A 17,199-nucleotide genomic window follows, 5' to 3' on the forward strand; every position below is an offset into this window, starting at 1 on the left:
GACAGGGCAAAAGTGGGCGTTTCTGACTCAATCGTGCATTATGAGGACAGCCATGAGTGTTACAAACACACAGCAACAATCCTGCATTATGAGGACATTCCATGTTTAACTGGACTTTACTCATACACACAGACACACATTACTAACACTGGACTATGAGGACAGTTAGTGTTTAACTGGACTTTACTCATACACACAGACACATTACTAACACTGGTATATGAGGACAGTTAGTGTTTAACTGGACTTTACTCATACACACCGACACACATTACTAACACTGGACTATGAGGACAGTTAGTGTTTAACTGGACTTTACTCATACACACCGACACACATTGCTAACACTGGACTATGAGGACAGTTAGTGTTTAACTGGACTCTACTCATACACACAGACACACATTATTAACACTGGACTATGAGGACAGTTAGTGTTTAACTGGACTCTACTCATACACACTGACACACATTATTAACACTGGACTATGCGGACAGTTGGTGTTTAACTGGACTAGCTAATGGATAGACAGACAGACAGACTGAGGGAGAGATAGATAGGTAGATAAATAAATCAGTAACGGTAAATCACTGTCTCAAATGCATTTATTCAACAAGGCTTAAAAAAACAGCTTAATGACAGCATTTTTAAGGGTCCTGCCCCTTAAAGTTCAACCAAAAAATGAAAACTGATTTAGGCCCAATCCCAATTCTATTTTTGTACCCCTACCCCTTCCCCTTGGCCCCTACAACCAAAAGTTAAAGGAAAGGGCTTCAGATGTACCCATAAGAATTGGGACAGCATATGCCATCGTGATTTTATGCTTCATATGAGATCAGATGATCGCGACTGCTGTAGTTATTTCAGTTGTGTTATTTTTTTATATTTATCTTGAGGAAATCACTGAAGGCACATCATGTTATCATAATGATCTAATGTGGCAATAAGATTGTAACTGTACTGTATATACTGTATACACACAGTGGCCATATTCATCTATGTAAACACACGAAAACCACACTAACATTATAGCAGACACTGTAAACAGCTCATCACAGGCACTAGACTTTTCTGGCAGGGTATTCCAGTGTCATCAAGTGTCAGAATGTTGTGGGACTGCTGCAAAGGAGTGATTATTATGGATTATAGATTGCAAATTATAGCGTTAAAAAAGAAAACTATGACAGTAAAACATGAACGTAGTAATGAATATATTGAATGTTTGTTTGTCATAAAAATAAATAAATAAATAAAGAAAAATTCTCCTTACTTCTGGGTGCAGCTGTGGCAGGTGTATTGTGGGAAATTTTTTTACCCCTTGGTTTCAAGTGTGGACCTGAAAAATCTTTGTTCAAAGGGCTATTCACCCCTTCCTCTTAGCCCAACGCCTTCAAGCTAAAGAGAATTGGGACAGCCCTACCCCTTGACGTGAACGCGCAAAACAAGGGGTAGGGGTAAGGGGAAGGACTAAGGGGGGGAAAAGGCATTGTGCCCTACTGTAATGCCATCCTTGGTGTACATGACATTCTTCTTTTAATTCAATTCAATTCAGCTTTATTTGTATAGCGCTTTTACAATGTAAATGGTGTCAAAGCAGCTTTACATAAATGTGTCACATCCGTCTGTGACCACCTGAGGGCGCTGTAGCGCTCTAGGACTTGTAGGCGCTACAGTGCCCCAGGGAAAAAACTACATTCTCATACATCCCACGCGCATACACCGGAACACTTACACTGACCCGTCATCTCATCTGTTTTGTGTTACCGTTGATTATCTGGACTATATATTCTACCATTCCACCTATGTTTGTCATCGCGTCGTTGTCTACCTTGTCTGTCTTGATCCCAGTCGTGCAGTAAGTCTGATATTCTTAGTTGTTTGTTCTTGATCGTGTTTTTTGTATTTTTGCTTAGTCTAGTTTTTCGAGTTTTGTTTCCTGAGCCTTGTCTCTGTTTTGGTTTCTGATTTTGTGGTTTATTTGTACTTTGAACGCCTTGTTTTATGTTTTTTGCACTGTAAATAAATCTGCACTTGAATCCGCTATCTTTTTGTTCCTGTTTTGCTTTTGTTTTGATCACGCCTAACGTGACAGAACGACGCGATCACAAATGGATTCAGCAGATAGCCTTATAGTGCGTATAAAACAAGGTAATCGCTCAATTGAGCGATATATCAAGGAGTTTTTGGAGCTAGCCCCGAAGAGCTCTCATAGTGACTTATTGCTTATGATGTTTTTCCGGGGAGGACTTTTGGATCCAGTCCGTTCCCAAATGCCACCGTATGAGGAGGACTGGAACCTGTATCGGTTCATTGAGGCAGCCTTATTGATCTCTGGCTCCCCTCTCTCTGTTGCCCTGAAAGAGGAGAACCCTCAGGAGGGAGGCCTGAGTGAAGGGCAACAGAGAGGGATATTTTCGGGGCCAGCTGATTTGTCTAAGGGAAGGAGGAGAGAGGCTGGACTGGAGTTGCGGGCTTATCCGCGTCGGGCTGTTCGGAGACCACCCTTTTCGGAGCCTCTGGAGAGCCTGCTAGAACTGTGTGGAACGCCAGTGTCGGCTCAAGCCCCAGAATGCCCGCCAGTGTCGGCTCCAGCTCCAGAGCAAGATCCCTCTCCTGATCACAACACTCTCCCTTCTCAAACCACCAGACGAAGGAGGCACAGGAAGAGGACTGCCCATGTCCCAGAGCGCCCGCCAGTGTCGGCTCCAGCCCCAGAGCGCCCGCCAGTGTCGGCTCCAGCCCCAGAGCGCCCGCCAGTGTCGGCTCCAGCCCCAGAGCGCCCGCCAGTGTCGGCTCCAGCCCCAGAGCGCCCGCCAGTGTCGGCTCCAGCCCCAGAGCGCCCGCCAGTGTCGGCTCCAGCCCCAGAGCGCCCGCCAGTGTCGGCTCCAGCCCCAGAGCGCCCGCCAGTGTCGGCTCCAGCCCCAGAGCGCCCGCCAGTGTCGGCTCCAGCCCCAGAGCGCCCGCCAGTGTCGGCTCCAGCCCCAGAGCGCAGTCCAATGCCAGTTCCAGTCTGGCTTCTGGCCTTACCGGCGCCACCCAAGCTCCTCGCCCTGCCGGCGCCACCCAGGCTCCTCGCCCTGCCGGCGCCACCCAGGCTCCTCGCCCTGCCGGCGCCACCCAGGCTCCTCGCCCTGCCGGCGCCACCCAGGCTCCTCGCCCTGCCGGCGCCACCCAGGCTCCTCGCCCTGTCGGCTCCAGCCCCAGAGCGCAGTTCAATGCCGGTTCCAGTCCGGCTCCTGGCTTTACCGGCGCCACTCAAGCTCCTCGCCCTGCCGGCGCCACCCAGGCTCCTCGCCCTGCCGGCACCACCCAGACGTCTTGCCCTGCCGGCCCCAACCCGGCTCCTCGCCCTGCCGGTCCCAGCCCGGCTCCTGGCATTACCAACGCCATCCAGACGTCTTGCCCTGCCGGCACCTCCCAGACGTCTTGCCTTGCCGGTCCCAGTCCGGCTCCATGCCCTGCCGGCTCCAGTCCAGCTGCCTCCTGTCCCGCCGGCTCCAGTCCAGCTGCCTCCTGTCCCGCCGGCTCCAGTCCAGCTGCCTCCTGTCCCACCGGCTCCAGTCCAGCTGCCTCCTGTCCCGCCGGCTCCAGTCCAGCTGCCTCCAGTCCCGCCGGCTCCAGTCCAGCTGCCTCCAGTCCCGCCGGCTCCAGTCCAGCTGCCTCCAGTCCCGCCGGCTCCAGTCCAGCTGCCTCCAGTCCCGCCGGCTCCAGTCCAGCTGCCTCCAGTCCCGCCGGCTCCAGTCCAGCTGCCTCCAGTCCCGCCGGCTCCAGTCCAGCTGCCTCCAGTCCCGCCGGCTCCAGTCCAGCTGCCTCCAGTTCCGCCGGCTCCTGCCCAGCTGCCTCCAGTCCCGCCGGCTCCTGCCCAGCTGCTTCCAGTCCCGCCGGCTCCTGCCCAGCTGCTTCCAGTCCCGCCGGCTCCTGCCCAGCTGCCTCCAGTCCCGCCGGCTCCTGCCCAGCTGCCTCCAGTTCCGCCTGCTCCAGTCCAGTTGCCTCTCCAGCCGGCTCTCCTAAAACCCCCTGCCTTGTGTCTCCTGCGGGATCATCCATGGGTCATCCCTCCCGACCCTCCCTGGTGGTCCTTCCCACTACTTGGGACAGATTCACCGGCCGCACCCTGGCTTCCTGCTGGGGTGCCTGACCCACTGCCTGACCCTGATCTGGCCCTCCCATCCCTCCCTTTGTTCCTGCTCCGCTCCGCCCCCCCTCTTGGAACCAGTCTGGGAGCGTCTGGAAGCCGCTCTTTAGAGGGGGGGTAATGTCACATCCGTCTGTGACCACCTGAGGGCGCTGTAGCGCTCTAGGACTTGTAGGCGCTACAGTGCCCCAGGGAAAAAACTACATTCTCATACATCCCACGCGCATACACCGGAACACTTACACTGACCCGTCATCTCATCTGTTTTGTGTTACCGTTGATTATCTGGACTATATATTCTACCATTCCACCTATGTTTGTCATCGCGTCGTTGTCTACCTTGTCTGTCTTGATCCCAGTCGTGCAGTAAGTCTGATATTCTTAGTTGTTTGTTCTTGATCGTGTTTTTTGTATTTTTGCTTAGTCTAGTTTTTCGAGTTTTGTTTCCTGAGCCTTGTCTCTGTTTTGGTTTCTGATTTTGTGGTTTATTTGTACTTTGAACGCCTTGTTTTATGTTTTTTGCACTGTAAATAAATCTGCACTTGAATCCGCTATCTTTTTGTTCCTGTTTTGCTTTTGTTTTGATCACGCCTAACGTGACAAAATGGTCATAGTAACTGGATCAGGGTAGTTCAGTTTTTAGTGTTTAAGTTCAGTTCAGTTTAGCTCAGTTCAGTGTGATTTAAATCATTACTGAGAGTTCAAACACTGAAGAGCAAATTCATCGATGTGTAGCTCTACCGATCCCAAGCCATGCAAGCGGGTCGCGACAGCGGAGAGGGAAAAAACTTTGTCTTCTGCTATCTTGCATTGATCACGCTCTGCTTTTGTGGTGAGGTGTCCTTTTAAAATGTTCCATGACTGCATCCACTTCAGTGTGCTCCATAATTTTATCAATTTTATTTCCTTGATTTGGTGTCTGCAACAGAAAAACACAAATATACAAAAATACATATTTTTACTGACATTGTAAAAAAAAAAAAAACTAAAGACTTATTTTACAATCAGAGTGCAAGCTTTCTGCATCCTACTCAATAAGAGGGCAGTTCCTTAGTGCTGCCTAACCGGTGTATTTCTTCAGCTAAATACAGGTGCTGGTCATTTAATTGGAATATCTTCAAAAAGTTGATTTTAGGCATGCTCATTTCGGTTAATTTTGCTAACCGACATCCGCCACTCATTAATCGGTTATTAACGGTTAACTGGTTAGATTACTATTAATTTTATATTAAACAAATTGACGTGTCTATTTTGTGTCTGACACATTAAATATTGCATTTTAAAATACTGATTTATTTTAACATGCCAGCATATTAATAATAGAACATAACAATAGAGCATTTTCACGCACCTGTAGTGTTTAGCACAGAAGAACAGAATAAACTAAATAAAATGAATAAAATAAAAAGGACTGCCCTAAATTATTTCCACTTAAATAATTAATTCATATTACAAAACAAAAATACTGACTGATTCTTTTTAATAACCGGCATATGCAGTTTTTTTCCCAATCATATGTTTTTTCTTTCGTCAAATAAAAATCGCAGACTTCCTCAAATTGCTTGCTCCACGGAAAATATGCATTTATTTAATGCCTTGCTGTTATTATTATAATCACAAAACCTTTTACATTTTTATAGAAATCATTATTTTAAAGATTATGTTTTGCTATATGGTTTCCTCTCTCTCGCGGTTCAAGTGCGCGCTGCGTGATAAAAAGACAACAACAAAGCGCGCATATGTTGACTTTTTGTAAACAGTTTTGTTGTTTGTGCTGATTTCCCTTTATTTAATCACCCTAATTAAACAAAGTTAAGATCAGGATCCTCCCTTCGCTATATTTCTTAGCTAGAGTTTAGTTAAAGGATCGTCTTTAAAGAATGTATTTTGCAAAAGAATAAATTAGATCATACTTTACCACACAGGGTAACTCTGATGGGTTCTGGAAAATGAATTCAATGTCCACTCCAGTGAAGAAAAGTAATAAAATACACTTTTATTAATAAAACAAAATCCAGTGAAAAAGTAGAATAAACAAAAGACAAACAGAAAACAAAATCCTTACTTTGTCCCCAGTCGGCGGACAAAGGGCAACCAACCTCAATGTACAGAAGTCAGGAAGCGCAAAGCTGAAGAGTACATGTCAGCTTTTATACTCAGTGTCTCAGTGACAGTATTCATAAATCAACCCTAAACACAGGTGCATAGACTACTTAAATCATACATTCAAGGAGCATGCTAAATCACTTGAACAGTAAAAAGACAGATATATAGTCATCAAGAGTACATTGTATCATATAAATCAACATTTAGGCATTTTAATATAAGCCTTGATTTATAATGTGTTATATAGTTATGCACTTAAATTCAGGTGCGTGAACTCGGTAGAAAGTTCAGCAAAAGTACAAGTTGGGAGTTCATTCAGAGTTCGACTACTAGCAAGAGGGTCATCTGGAGTAGCAAGGGGTTCACAGAGAGTTCGTCCAACTGATTTGTTGGCTCGGCGCGCCCTCTGTCGGAGTCTCCTTTCCTTTTTCTTACGTTTCATTTCATCGTTAAGAGTTGTACTTTTACGCATAGGAATATCAGAATACATCAATGATCTTTTGTGTCTCACATGATTAATGTCACCTGATCCACCGACCATCACACCCCCTTTTGACATTCTCATTTGAGACATAAAATAATCATTATCCAATTCATCTAGTACACAAGATCCATATATACACTGTTCTAGAGGTACGGACCATCCATCAAAGCCAATTAACCAAAGATTAAATTTCTTTTCCCTTTTTTGGTATGATAGCTGGACAGTTAGTAAATTACTCTGTCCCAGGGAGGTCAAAAGTCTCCGGCCAATTCTCTTCATCCTCAAGAAGGGTCGAGCAGATGAAGTCAAGTTCTGCAACTGGTCCCAGGGGAGTCTGAGAATCAGACGATCCCTCAATAGGATGTCCTCCAACTTGGAAAGAACCCATTGATCCTGCATCCAGGCAAAGACTTCGATCTGCAAGTTTCACATACAAATTAGCCGTTGAGGTCATGACCCCCATTAACACCTCCCCATTAACCCAATAGGGGTGGACATAATACTTTGTTCGTCCTCGCCCCGTGTAAGTAATAACGGGTTTCCATGGCATGATTGACTGTCCCACAGCACTTGTTAAAGTTCGTAGTAAAGGCTGTAAATAACTATCACTCCAACAAAGTATATATTGGATCTTGTTAAAATCTTGCCCACTGAATATGAAACAGTCCATACAACAATATGCTCTAACACCATTTATGTGCCAATATATCTTGCATGCTGCTCGTCTTTGATGATCGCAATCAGGAATCATTCTTTGGCAGTTTCTTCCAAGCGGGATCTGAGGGAATCATATGTTATAGTTTACCCTTCAGAAACAACTATTTACTGTTTCACTTTACTTATTTGAATAAGTTTAATATTCACTTGGTACAATCATGCATTGAAAGAGGTTTACAATTTTGAAAAACAAAAAGGTTATTAGTTTAGTATGCATTGATTTTTTCAAAAAGTCAAAAATTAAAAATTTCTTCTTAAAAATCTCAAAAAGCATAAAAAACCCAAAAACCCCCAACTGAGTATCATCGTGTCTCGTACACAGGTATTTGGCACCTCTGTTATGATTGAATGAACAGACATAACACCCGTAAATGCAATCATAACTGCTTTTTCTTTCCATTCAATTTAAAGTAATAATAGAACTATATCAATTCAACATTATTACAATTTAGTGGATCAGAATTCAATTTACCTGTGCATAGTCTGCTCCCGACACGACGATATCAGCAGTTCCATGATTGTCGCTTTGAGATGCCATATTAGAAGTTTTTAGCTTCAATATTAGGAGTTAGGTCAAAAGACTTTTCCTCAGCTCTGCCGTCTTATGTCTGCATCTAAGCTACAGGACGCTGAGTTTATATCATAGCTGACGGCCTTGCTGTATGTCTTGTCATCTTTGCTACTTTGACCTCAGCTTCATATATTTTCTCCTTGTACACAGGCAGCTGAGAGCTCCCAATGAGCTGCATAATTTCACAAATTTCAGTGAGATAGACACAAGTAATATCACTGCGATTGTACATCCTATGATGATCAGAACTAGTTTTACCCATCTCCACCAGCTTACTATGGTTCGTTTAATAATTTCAACTGTTGTTCCTGCACCCATGCTAAATATTATGCCTGCATTTTGCAAAGTCTTTTTAATCTTTACAATGGTAGGGACATCATAGTCTTCAATATCTAATGCTGATATCCAAGTATGCACAAAATGCCAATTAGGACCCAAACTTACACCTTCAATATAATCATCGATTAATTGAACAATTTTTCTTTTAGGGTCATATGGTTCCAGCCCAATTGAAGCACAATGTTTTTTAACTTGGTTTTCGTACTTAGCCACTAGAGGGAGTACTGACACAAACATTGCATGCCAAGGGATGGAGCAGTTAATTTTGTCACACTTATCCCTGATCTTTCCAGTTATGATAGAATAGTTTTCCCAAGAGCAGAAGTTATTTTCTCCCTTTAATAATCGTATCTCTTCTCCTTGTCGAGCATACGGTGGAATATATTTATATGTCCAATTATTAAAGATATCTGGATCACACTCTTGTAACTCAGCCCCTATTAGGCTGGCAGTATTGTTTAGTTCATTGTCTTTATACAAATTCCATTTGAATCCACTAAAACCCATATTTAAGGTAGATTCGCCCTTCCAGGGTTCATTAGTAGAGTTTCCATATGAAACATCAACCAAATTTCTGGTGAAAATTGTCTTTCTAAAATTTGTATGAAAGAATCCTAGCTTATTAAATTGATGACGATAAGCTCCCATGAGCTTATGGCTAAAATCAAATTTAATGTAGAACTTATTATGCCATAGGCCGTGCACACTGTCTACCAATCCCATATGGACCGGGCTTGGCCTAGTTTTATATTGCGTTACTGACATCATTTCCCATTTGTATACATATAAAGCTAGGGCCATTCTATATTGTTGATCTGGAATAGATTTAATAAAATCTGTTATTCCACTTTTATTAGCCAAATCTTCTGGCATACCGTGACTGCTATCTAACAGCCAGGGGTGTATTCCTCGATTTTCTATCCAATTTTTGTCAATGAAACATTTTATTGTTTGACAGGTTTCATTTAGAACCCTTTCTTCTCTAAGGCCCATATATCTGACATAATATTTCCATTTATCAAAGATTACACTTTCATATTGATCCATCAGATCTTGATCATAGAGTGACTGACCCTCTATGTAGCAATACCAATAACTGGCTTTAGTCAGATCTGTACAATATTTTACCATATTGTGTTGGAAAAAGGATGCCCATGTATCTGGTTTTAATGATCCATACCGCTTAATAAGAAATTTAGCCCCCGTAGCGCCAAAAGGCCTCATTCCTAATTTATAAATGCAATCTCTTTCACTATCGCAATATTTTCCTTGGGTGAAATGCTTTTTACATGTTACCCATTCTAACTCCTCATAAGGAATTACTGGTTTTGTCTTATACACACCTAATATTAGGTGGCTACTGTTCAAATCGTCAGGCCAATATGTCACATGTCCTTTAGCTCCCGCCATTAACCAATTTGTTAATCTGCGTTTTCTCGAGCTGTCATTACCTGTTTCTGACAATATACCCACTTTACTTATTCGGCTAGTGTGTAGGCCTCTAAGTATTTTGTCATTTCTGGGTACAGAAATAGAGTCAGACATTATCCATTGTTTAGCGTCTGTCAAATTCTGCCAACAATGTCCTACTGATTTGCTTACTTCAACTCCTAATTCCAAACTCCAGACGCTCAGGCTACTTTCATTAGTCCACATAGTCTGGTTTTTATTTAGGATTTCAAGCCCAATCAGTCTTACATGGGATGCATTTAAAACTATAAGCCTATCCCATTTATACCGTACTTTATTATTAATTAACCATTATATTTGGATGGTATGAATAAAGCACTTGGGTTCGAATGATTACATACCCAAAATTTGTCGTCAATATTTCTGATGTATGATCTTATCATTGTTACAAAATCACTACTATTGTAGGTTTTATTTTTCACAGTTATTTCCTGATTTGGACATACCCAATTTTCTGTTTTCTCGACATGTCTACATACTTGTCGGGTTTCTTCCGTGCTTTGAGTTTGTATCTCAAGTCCTCTGAAGATAAAGCCTAATAAAATCAGGAGTAAAGAGCTAGTTATCAATATACTCATCACAGCATCTTTAATCTGTGACTCCGTACACTTCCTTCTGGCCCTTCCTCTCTGCTCCGGCTCACCTTTCTCCATGCTTCCTATAACAGAGAACAGAGACAAACTCGTTTCATATCCTATTCTGTCCCTCGACTGAATTTTTTAAAGATCCACTTTTTTAATATTATTATTTTATTTCCTGATTCCATATCCAGTTTATCTTTTGATCTATTCAGATAAACGTTTATTCCCTGAATACATTCACCAATACCCAGGTAACTTCCTGTTAAATTTAACAGAACAGTTAAATCCAGAATTTCTATCCTAGATTTATCCTCATCACTCGGTTCACGAGTCATTAAGTGATATGGTTGTGTGGATCTGATTATTTTGAGTTTTGCTGTCCCTTCTCTAAAGGATTGTGAAGATCCATAAACTGAGATGTTTGTTTCAGTGAAATAACTGGGTTCATCTTTCGGTTCGCATACTTTGATGCATTGATTAAATGTCATTTCTTTTGCTTTAATTATTATAGCGTCAGAAAGTTCACATTTAAACCACTCACTGTCATGCAAAAGCCATACACATGCTCCTAGGCCACCTCTCTTGTGGCTGACATGTTTGTGCAACTGCATTCTGACAGCGGTCTCCCATCCACCTAAGTGAGTGAGATATATCAGGCCATTCCGAAAACTCTCGTTTCCGTTCAAAGACTCCTGCCCGCCTGGTAATCCTCCTGGACAAAAGGACAGTTCTCTGAGTCTTTGGGCCATCCATTTTGAATCTGCATTTGTCATTAGGGACACTGGGTTTATGTCCCACATTGTCATTATTCTATTTTCAACTAAGGCCCCTAGGGCCTTTCTGGATTTACGAGTCATCCATATCTGCTTTTTGCTTATTAGCTTTAAGCACTTGCAACTGAATAGACTCTTACATCTTTCACACGATGTAAATTCTTCCCCATCATACACACATCGGCATTCCCTTCCTAGGACAATAAACCGTTGTTTACATGACTGACAGTTTCGGCATAAGCATCCATCCTGCTTTATCTCATATTGTTCGATTTCGACCTTCTGGTGTGACTCTCTGCAATCACCACAGATGGTGACATCATGCAAAGCACACGCATCGATATCTCCTAACTCATTCCACCACGGGAAATGAGCTCCTAAACCATGCTGAATTAGCAACTCTGCTTTATTCGGCCTATTTGCGTATAAGCCTTCAGCTAGTTTAAACGCTACATTAGGTTTTCCACATACGGCGCAGTCTTCGATCCTATAACTGGTAGCTGGTGTTCCTGGTACACTAACAGATTTTCTTCCCAGAGCTCTATCATATTCTGGCTTAAGCCATTTTTCAATGGTTAAGTGTCCAGAAAAACCTCTAACAACTCTGATGAAGCCTTTTTGCTTATAAAGGCCTTCACAAGTTTTGAGGTCACAGGTCAGGTTTGTGTCTGCCATTATTCCGGCTTTTTTATTATGTCTCTGAGACTCCAAATACCGTTGGCTTCTAATTCTACGGTAGTATTGGATGGTATTGATTTAACTTTATCTTCCGTGCCTAGATTTTCTTTAAATCTATGCCCTCGGACTCTTTTCTGTATGTAGACTATGTCGCCTACCTTTATTTTGGCCCTGTTTCTTGGTGGATTTTCCTCCTTTTCAGGTACAGGGACTCTGTAATTTACAAATTTTAAGCAATCAATAAGCTGTTCGTCCCAAGGTAAATCTGAATTTTTACAAAAATAATTTTTAATTTCTTTTATTCGCCTCTCGGCGATTCCATTACTCGAGGGTTGATATTTCACGGATTTAATTAATTTTGCCCCTGAATCTTTTATAAACTGTTCTACCTTTCGACCTGAAAGGTTAAAAGCTCCGTCGGCTCTGACTCGATTAGGTACTCCCCTAAATTTGAACCATTGTTGTAAACTTTCAATTACTACTTCTTCTGTAGCTTGTTTACAAGGAAAGATCTGCGTGTACTCACTCGCATTGTCTGTGATCAAAAGAAAATAACAATTTTTCTTTTTCGTTTGCGGTCTAATAGGTCCAGCAAAATCCATGCTAATTTCATCGTTCTCATGATCTGTTTTTATAGATCCGTAATCATTAAAACGTGAATCAATTGCTTTTCTGCAATTTGGACAGTTCACTTTTATCTTATAGTACTCAGACTTTAAGTTTTGTATATTTAGGCCTAAAGCATGACAATATAGCGCTAAATATTTCGTGGTAGGATGCTTTAACTCTATATGTAATTTTTCAAGTAAGTCTTTTTGACTTTCCTTGGTAACAGCCCGTACTCTACGCACATAACTGTCTACTTCCTTATTCCCTATAGCAGCCGTCGTATTCTGTGACGTATGGCTGGTTTGATGCAACACTGTTGGTGTAATTTCTGTGATCAGCTCATCTATTACCCTCCAGTCGTCGGCTTGTTTTAATGGCTTCCCTTTGGAAGTATTAAAATCATTATTTTTCCATGCACCTAAATGTTCCTCTACAGCTTGATAGATATAATCACTATCAGTTACTATAAAACATTTAAGGTCATTCAGCTGTTTGGCTTTCTCTAAAGCTTTCCTGAATGCTTTTACTTCAGCAGCTTGTGCGCTTAGCCCTGCCTCTAAGCTACCTTTATCTGACTCAGTGACTTTTCGGCCTTTCTTTCGAATCCATCCCCATCTAGTTTTTCCCTGCTCGGTTGTGCCGTCAGTATAATAACAGACTTTGTCTATGGGGACCTTGGTAGTCTTTTCGGCTTTAGGAATTTTGTCACAGTGAAAGCTGAACTGAGTATCGTTTAAGATTGACGACCACTTAGCCCACGTATGACGGTGAACGCGTCTATTTTCACAGATTAAATTTTTCGATTCCCTTACTATTTGATTTATTCCTTCACCTTTGGCTTTAACCAGTATCTGCTGGTCTAGTGCGAGGGCTTTCAGAGTTAGTAAAGATTTAGCGAGTGTGGCTAAAAGGTCGCCGCCACTCATGTTCTGCAGCTTTCTCTGGTTTGCTGGCTTGCTGTATGATATGAAACTAACAGGGTGTTTTTCATTTGACGCATTAAAAATAATTAGTTCTATTTCATCCTCCGTGTTGGCTATTTTTACAACTAACGGAGTGGTTTCGTCTCTTCTCACAAGGCGGCCACTATTCAAAGCTTCATCTATTAGTTTAGCCTTTATGTCGGACAGTTTCTCATTCCAAGTTAAAACACCCCCTTTAGTTGCATTATAAAGAGGTTTCGCATGTCTAGCATATCCGGGGATTAGATCTCTTACAAAGTTTAATGTGCCCAGCATGCTTTGTAATTGTTTTAAAGTGGTTATTTCTTTTCCTCTTAATTCCTTTAATTTATTTTCTGTAGTTTGCGACAGGAATCGTTCATTACCAGTTATTTGAAATCCTAAAAATTCAACATCCTCTTTAGCGATTTCCATCTTTTTGTAGTTTAATCTGAATCCTTCTTTAGTTAGTCGGCTTAATGTCTCATCTAGTATTTTAAGATGTTCTTCTTCATCATTAGTAACGATTAAAATGTCATCTATGTACACTACAATAGGAAGGCCTTTAAGAATTTCCATCATTATGGCTTGAAAAGCATTTGGAGAATTCTTAAATCCTTGTGGTAAAACATTATATACATACTGTTTGTTCTCGAAGGTAAATGCGGTGCGCGCTCTGCTCTCAGGCTTAAGCGGCACAGACCAAAATCCATTTGCGAGATCTATTTTGGACAACAGTCTCCCCTCCGGGGCTGCGCCCGTAGCATCTCTTGCATTAATCAGATATCTTGTATCTGGTACAGTTTGTTTGTTTAATGCTTTATAATTTGTTACCAACCTCCACCCCCCATCGGGTTTTGCTACCGCTTGAATAGGGGAATTTGTTGGCGCATTATCAACTTCTTTAATTATCCCTTTTCGTTTTAATTCTTCAATTGTGATTTTAATTTCAGGCAACGCGCTTTTGTTAATCGGATACTGCCTTTGTGGTGGTGGAATACCACCTTTTATTTCGTACTGCCATTTATCAGATAATTTTCCGCAATCATTTTTACTTCTTGCGGCGTGAGTTTGATATTTTCTTAATATCTCTGTAACTTTAGTACGGTCGGCTTTGCTGGTTTCGGCCATTCTTTTTATTTCCTGCTCCAGGTTTATTTGTTTTAACCAGCCTATTTGTTTGCTTTCTATTATTGTACTGGCATCTTTTAGTGTCATTAAATTATTAACACCTTTGATAATTTGCAAGTTTTTCCAATCATAAACTTTATGCGTTTCTATATTGCCCCTAAAATCTTTGACATTAAACGCGTTTTTTGTTTCTTTTGCTTCTTTAGGCAGCTGACTTACTACCGTAACATCTGCTCCTGTATCAAGATCAAATAATATTCCCTCGTAATTTATGTTTAAATTCATATCTGCCGTTTCTGTAACCTGTTTAGACATTATGGCCTTTTTCCCTGGAGACAGGCAACCCTATTCCTCTTGATTTCGGGGAGTTTTTCGGTTACTATTTACGACTCTCTCGTTGCTCTTAACTTCTCTAGTTTTATTTTTTGATTTTGACTGCTTCTTTTTATTTCTTTTATCTATTAATTCCTGTCTCTGCTCTGGGGTCATTCTTTCCCAGTTCTCTTTTGAGACATAATCCCTTTCTGCAGGTTTCTGCTTGAAATTAGATTTTTGGAATTTATTTCTGCTCTTAGGTTTTTCCTGCATAGACTTTTGATGTCTCTCCGTGACAGGGGCCTCTGCTCTCTGTCTCTGCTGCCTGCCTTTTTGTGCGGGCGGGGCTCTTTGTGCTCTATGAGCTGCTGCTCTCGGAGGCTGAATTCTCTGCTTCTCTGAGATTAACCTTCTCTTCCTTTCCCACTTGATGGCGAAATTCGACAATTCTACCCATGTGGTCTCTGGCCCTAAAAGTTTCGCTTCAGCTAAGCCAGGGACTAAATCTGTCACTTCTTGGAGTTCTCTTATCAGTGCATACACTGATTCGACTTTACCCTGTCTATCAAGACAATACGGGTAAACTCCAATCGCTCTGATCAATTCAGCACGATCATTTCTTTCATCTTCTGGGCTCTTGCCCAGAATTGTGCCTAGCTGCAACCTTACAGTAGCGGGTGCAATTCTTTTGCGCGTGTGATGCACGATCATAGCTTCTATTAGATCGTCATCCGCTTTATAAAGTTCGCCCATTCTAACAATTTCTTGAGCTTTCTCCATAATGGTTGCTTCAGCAGGAAAAGATAGCTGAGATAACGGATAGAGGGCTCTTTCTTTTAGTTCACTAACGACCTGAGAGGATTTAGTCTTTTTATCTTTTCCCCCCAGCATGATGGATTTTCTTACTGAAAATTCATCATCGGAGGAGCCTGTTGCTTCAGAGCTTTCAGTCTCGCTTGATTCACTCGGGAGCGGGGTGTCCTGTCTCCTATTTCCCCCGGTGATTGTCTGGTAGTCACCTTTAGCAAAGTGCTTTCTTATCTTATGCACTGTTCCTAATTTAGGATCGTATTTGCTCGAGGCGTTTTCGTCTTCGGTCATCCCGGACCAGATTATTCCGCTGATTAAAGCTTGAAGCGCGTCGGCAAGCTCGCATACCATGTCTAATTTGGCTTTTTGATTTATATCTGTCCGTTCAAGGATCTCATCCGCGGTACATGCTGTCGCCAGGTAAATCATGTCAGCGTTATCTTTCTGTTCTGAACGCGTGTTGCCCTCAACCTTTTTCAGCTGTATTTTAAACCCCTTGGGAATGGTAACTCTCCTGTTCCCTGCTTCAATAAAGCGCCCATCAACATGAGCTGACGTTTTTCTGTCTTTTGAGCTCGGCCTGGCATTCTTTTGCCTGATCCTACCCCTTATTTGGAGAACTCTGTCTTCTTCTGATGACGAGTCGCTCGAACTGTCTTTTCTTAAAGGACTCATTTTGTGAATCCTATTTGTTGCAGCTTTTAAAGGATTTAAAGGGGTATGTTTTGTTTTCGCTCTCGCTTTTCGCATTAGGGTTTCATCATACGGTGTACTAGTAGATGGACCCCACTGAATCTGTCGATCAGTCTCAGGTTCTTTGTCTCTTTGCGAAGGCAAAAATGTAATTTCCGACCTGTATGGAGCGGCGGCATGAGCCTGCTCGCCCAAAATTGAACTAGCTCTTTCATCCTCTGATTCAGCATAAAATTCAGGGCTCACGGTTGTGCTATTTTTTAGCACTTTTATCCGTCCTCTGAATCGCTCTGGGAATTGTACGGGACCTTTATGGTTATGTAGAATTAAATCTACATGTTCCCCGGTACCCGTAGCTTTGTCTATAGCGTCGAACAATTCCAGCCAGTTATTTTCTTGATCGCTTACGCCTATGTAAACACAATTACCTATTGTACACGATTGAGGCGAAACATGTAAAGGATTCTCCTTTTTACGCGTTTTCAACTCCTCATTTGAGATAAGATGGATTTGAATACCCGAAGCGTCAGTCATGTTTTTGTATAGAATATAGATCCTTCTTTAGGTCTATGTGCACTTTATTCTATACTTGTTCGAGAGATTTCTTTTTCGGGCGTCCCCTACTTTTTCTCTCTTAATCTAATTAGGCCTATTTCTTTTTGCAAAATATTAACATTCCTCGCCTGGGGCCTCCATGTGCTGATTTCCCTTTATTTAATCACCCTAATTAAACAAAGTTAAGATCAGGATCCTCCCTTCGCTATATTTCTTAGCTAGAGTTTAGTTAAAGGATCGTCTTTAAAGAATGTATTTTGCAAAAGAATAAATTAGATCATACTTTACCA

At 42.0% G+C, this 17,199-nt stretch overlaps 1 long non-coding RNA gene across 3 annotated transcripts in view; it reads right to left on the reverse strand.

The window, feature by feature from the left end:
* Nucleotides 1-588: 588 nt before the first annotated feature.
* Nucleotides 589-17,199, reverse strand: part of LOC147835756 (uncharacterized) — a 36,379-nt gene continuing 19,768 nt past the window's right edge. For all 3 annotated transcript variants that reach the window (XR_015498318.1, XR_015944774.1, XR_015498319.1), the window contains 2 exons: nucleotides 4,743-5,055; nucleotides 589-1,610 (listed from right to left, as the gene is read on the reverse strand). This is a non-coding gene — a long non-coding RNA (uncharacterized LOC147835756). The remainder of the gene's footprint in view (nucleotides 1,611-4,742; nucleotides 5,056-17,199) is intronic.

The sequence above is a fragment of the Danio rerio genome, chromosome 8, assembly GCF_052040795.2.
Source record: "Danio rerio strain M-AB ecotype USA chromosome 8, GRCz13ab, whole genome shotgun sequence".
Lineage (NCBI taxonomy): Eukaryota > Metazoa > Chordata > Actinopteri > Cypriniformes > Danionidae > Danio > Danio rerio.